Genomic DNA, 5,304 nt, shown 5'->3' on the forward strand with positions numbered 1-5,304 from the left:
TCTCTTACAAACTCTACCCTCTGAATTTCTTTTGTCTTGTTGTGCAGACACTGAGTCATCTGTCGAAAGACCTCCTTCACACTATCCTACTAACCCCTCAGTTCTAGTGCATTCTTCTCTCCTCCCTCCCCACCACCATCTGCGCAGGCAACTGCTCTCAATAAGCAATAATCAACAGCCAGTCTCACGGTAGGAATGTGGTTGGGTGTCTGTGTGCCTAAATATGTGTACTTTTTCTAGAGAAAGAGTAAGAGCTCGAAAGCTAATATGAATACTGTTTTCTACTGCATGTCTCTATATGCCACACCTCACTCCACTGGTTTCTTTTATATTATACCGTTGTTTAGATCTAGCAAGTACACATTAAAAAGGGTTTGAGCCTATTCCTCGAGCCAATATGACATTTAAAGTTACATGCAGCAGTTTAAATAATAAAATGTGTATTAAATAAAACACTCATACTCAAATGTTTACAAGGAAGTAATCAGTTTATTTTAACTTCGAGTCTCTACATTACATAACTTACCCCACCATCTATTATGTATAATCCTTTGTCTTTCTTCACAATATTGCAGTGAGACCTTGACACATACATTGATAGGCAATTGATTTCATTATATCGTGCCCCTCCAACTCTGTACTGTAAACAGAATTTCAAACTGTTATCATATCTGTGATACATGATATGGAGTATGTGAACTTACACTACATCTTACTTGTTGAACATGTTATACTTGTTGGATAAAAGATGAGAAGCAAATATGCCTAAAATGATTGGAGTTATAAATAAAGATGTTTTTGGTTAAAATGAAAGCATGTACTGGAGATGTTATGGTAATAAAACAGTGAGACCACATGACCTAGAGAGAGACGTAAACAAATAAGAATTGTTTCTTCTCTGTAACATCTGAGATTTATAACGAGGTGCACATTTATAAGGAACTATTATAACATCTATTATTTTTGCTTATATAAAGTTCCAACTGTTTGAAGAATAAATTATGACTTCTCAATTAGATATTTTAGCTGTTGTTCTTGTTGTTGTTGTTATCTTCATTCTGAAATATGTCACAATTTTGTACAATAATAGAGAAGCAGATGTGCCTAAACAGAATGGAGCTTTAAATGAGGATACATTTGCTGAAAATAAAACCATATTTACAGAACTTGCTAATAGTGATAAAAGGGCAGGATCATGTGACACACAGAGCTATGTAAACAAATACGAAATGTTTCTTCTCTGTAACATTGGGGATTTATATTGTTACAGCTATTATTTTTGCTCATGTATAAGGCTCCCCACTGTTTCAAGAAAATTCCAACTTGACAATTAGGAGCAGCTGCAAAAGTTACAAAGTGTAACATAAAACAAACAAGGTATCTGGCCTTGTAAGTAAGATATGGACATAATGTTGAAGGAAACCACGAGTTTACACAGCACACAACATTGTCTTCACTGATAATGATAAAATATTTTGATAAGCTAGATGTTAAAATAATTAAAATAAACAAATACGCCAGGATGTAAAGATCACGATAAAAAGAAAAAGCTTAGCATTGCGTGAAACTCTCTCTCTCTCTCTCTCTCTCTCTCTCTCTCTCTCTCTCTCTCTGTCTTGTAAATTCTTGATTGCCTTCATCATGGTGTCCATATTCTACCTACTAGCTCCAATGGCCTATTTGTTTTTTCTTATACTTCATAACTTTTGTTGCTGCTGATTGTGAAGTTAGGATTATTTTTTGAAACAATTGGAGCCTTAAGTGAGCAAAAATAATGAGTGCAATAATGGGTCCCTATAAACATCCACCATGTTATAAGTCTCCGATGTCAATGAGAAGAAACAGTTCTTATTTCTTTACAAATCTCTCGGAGTCACAAGGTCTCACTCTTTTATCCCTACAGCATGTCCTGCAAATACATTTTCATTTTAAGCAAAAACACCCTAATTTAGAATTCCAACCTGTATACATTTGTATGTGTGGCAATGAACATCAGACAAAACAGAGATGAGCTAAGCACACTGAAAAACATTAAAGCATCAGCTTTGAAAGACTGAGAAATCAATCAGGCAACATACAATTTTAAAAAGAGATCCACAGCAGCTGCATCAACCATAAAAAAAAGAAAAAATAAAGAAAGAAAGAAAGAAAACTAAAGAAAGAAAGAAAGAAAAAAAATAAAGAAAGAAAGAAAGGAAAGAAAGAAAAGATGTGATCTCCGTTTATCACTATTCCCTTGTCTGTTGTCTGAAAACAGAATGCACCCAGTAAAATGTAATGCACTAACTGTAGAGGGAGAACAAGGCTTGTATACAGTAAGCAGATTAAAGTGGATATAGGTTGCAGTGGTAATGCAAAGATGAAGAGGCTTGCACAAGGTGGTCCATGTGGAGAGCTACATCAAACCAGTCTGAAGATACCATCATCTTCATCAAATCATCATCATTGTCAACAACAATTAAAACATAAAGAGACAGACCAAGGCTACTGTATTTTCTCTGTCTGAGTGTGCAGATGATATTACATCATGGCAGCAGTATATCTACATGCACACCATAAGCTGGGTGTTCCCAAGTTAGATGACAACCAGTATCCATGTGAAAGTGGAAGTGTCTTTTTCATGACAAGTTATGCAGATTATCATCATCTTGCCTTTCGCTGCTGTGGGTGTGTATACATGCCCTGCTACATTGCTGCTCAGGTGCTGTGGACATGTATACATGTGCCGCTTTGATTTTTCTACACTGTTATAGACATCTGAATGCGTCCTGAGCTGCTAACCTCTCAATGCTGAGAACGAGTTACTTCCATACTCGGTGAATAAAAAAGTTTCATGTATTTATCAATAACATATGCGCCTCACTGTGTACTGTCATTTGCAGAACACCTCGTTTCGATATCTTGAATCATTTATGAGACATAACGATTGTTATGAGCACTCGAGTTGTGATGTGTGAGGATGTGAATGGGTGAGTCACACATTACCATCCTTCAAATATAAAACCCAAAATGAGATATCCTTTTGGTATCAACTTTAAATAAAATTTAGGTATCTTGGCTACATTTCATTCCCTGCAATATATAAGCTAACAATCAACCATATGTTAAGTTCACGCAATGCCTTTTTACCTTAGTGAACTCTTTAAAATTCCGTCTGATATTTTACTTAATTTGATGTACGACAGTAAATATGACAGACAATGAAATGAAATTCAGTTCTTTGAGTGCAGCTATCATACTGTAAGCGTGCGGAAATCAAATGTTTCCACCTAATATTTTCCGAAAAATTGGTTCATTATTTCCTATTGATCGGAACACTGTCTCTCAGACAGGCACCAGCATTTGACAAGCAGTACAGCCATAATAAAAGCAGCCACAACAAGAAATGCAAAGACCTTGTCTGTAGAAGCAAAAGGGTTAACTATCAAGCTTATTTTAAAATGGGTCAGTTGATATTTAGACTCTATATGTAACGGACATCATTTGAACCTTGACTGAGAATACATAAAATATTTTCCCACATACTCATAGTCAGGGAATAGGAGTTATACGTAATAGCATACTACAGTGTTCTCATTTATTTGCACTGTATGTATCTGTGTGAAATGTGGATGCATTGTGTAGTATCAAGATATCAATGAATTGTCCGCCTCTGGTAGCTGAGTGGTCAGTGCGACAGAATGTCAATCCTAAGGACCTGGGTTTGATTCCCGCCTGGGTCGGAAATTTTCTCCGATCAGGGGCAATTATGAACAGACACTGATTAAAAGGAAACAATGATTCAAGATAAAGATTATCAAGGTTCATAATACACAGTAACAAATAGGAGTAAAACTGATGCCAGATACTGTATTTCTACTGCAAAGATCACATAGGACAGTTCAGTATCTGCACTCCTACAAAGTTTTGAGTATTGAGGAATGTTATTGTTTCTGACTTGCACAGAGGGCAGTACATTTCCTTGTTTGTACGTCACCCTATCCATACAGGAAGATGTAAACAATGAAATGCATTGCCCTCTACTCAAGTCAAAAACAACAGGTACTCAATACTCAAATCTTTACAGGATTAAATATTACAAGCTGGAAAATAATAACACTATTGAGTTTATGGGTAAGCGTTGTAGGGTTGCCGAATCCAATGATGCACGCTACACCACATGTAATAAACACTATTTTTATTTCTCGTAAGCACACATATACAGTTGTTTACATTCTGAATTCTCGGTACACGTCCGTACACTTTCGCGCGCGACCACAGACTGGGGCAAAGAGCTTGCCAAAAACAAAGATATTAACCGCGACTTGGTCGATAGTCGCCACATTAGCCCCCCCCCCTAGAGTGTGGAGCACAAACATAAATATTGGGGCATACATGTAAAGGGAACACCCAGGGGGGAGGGAGAGGGTGTTTAATCAGAAACCATACCTTACATTACATTACATTAGTAATTGAAGTCTTCGAGCCAGCGAGGGGGGCGGATGGTCCTGCCTGACCGGGTGAATCCTCGTACAGCAGTTGAGGGATCTGGGGAGGGGATGGTGGGTTGTGAGGGGCCAGGATAGCGGATCTGAATGCCTGTGGCGGTACGTATGACTTTGACCGTTGATGGGTCAGTACCAACAGGCAAGGGGACAGACTGGAGGAGATGAATGTGAGTTAAGTTGTCACTGGGGAAGCTGGCTTGTTCATAGAAGATGTACACATTACCCGGCTGCATAACAAAAAACACATTAGAGCTGCAAATAAGATCTGTGTTGACATTCACTACCACTTCCTGATACGGGTTGACAGAATCTCCACACGAGTCGTCATCGGTGACATCACACGCTCTGAGGCTGGTCCCTGATACATCACTGAATCCTAACAGGGGAGAGGCGAGGGGCTGCCTGTAGGAGGGTAAGTCATCACACGCATCACTCTGCCTAGGAATGTCACACGCACCTGTAGCACTGTCACACGACTGGGAGTGGGGAACGTCACACGTGTGGGAATGGGCGTCGCTCATCCATGGACTGTCGGTAGATGCCTCATGCGAGGTGGGTGCAGCAGGGGATGGGGTCTGACTGGGAGGGGTATCGGGCAGTTCTCCCAGAGTCCATGCAGGTTTGAGGCGGCAGACGGATACCGTTTGAGGCGTGCTGTTAATGAGCACTTCGAACGTGTTGGTACGCCGTGATATGACTCTGTGCGGGCCCGTATATGGAGGTCTGAGTGCCGGTCGGATGGTGTCGTCACGCACCATGACGTGAGTGCACGACGCCAAGTCCTTATGCAGAAATACGGGAGGGGGCGTGTGTGGTC

At 39.6% G+C, this 5,304-nt stretch overlaps 1 long non-coding RNA gene across 1 annotated transcript; it reads right to left on the reverse strand.

Moving 5' to 3' along the window:
- Window positions 1-461: 461 nt before the first annotated feature.
- On the reverse strand, window positions 462-4,256 carry LOC124721401. Its single transcript, XR_007006327.1, has 2 exons — window positions 4,213-4,256; window positions 462-640 (listed from the first exon to the last, which is right to left on the reverse strand). It is a non-coding gene; the product is annotated as an uncharacterized LOC124721401 (long non-coding RNA).
- Between the last annotated feature and the right edge of the window lie 1,048 nt (window positions 4,257-5,304).

The sequence above is a fragment of the Schistocerca piceifrons genome, chromosome X, assembly GCF_021461385.2.
Source record: "Schistocerca piceifrons isolate TAMUIC-IGC-003096 chromosome X, iqSchPice1.1, whole genome shotgun sequence".
In the NCBI taxonomy this organism is placed as follows: Eukaryota; Metazoa; Arthropoda; class Insecta; order Orthoptera; family Acrididae; genus Schistocerca; species Schistocerca piceifrons.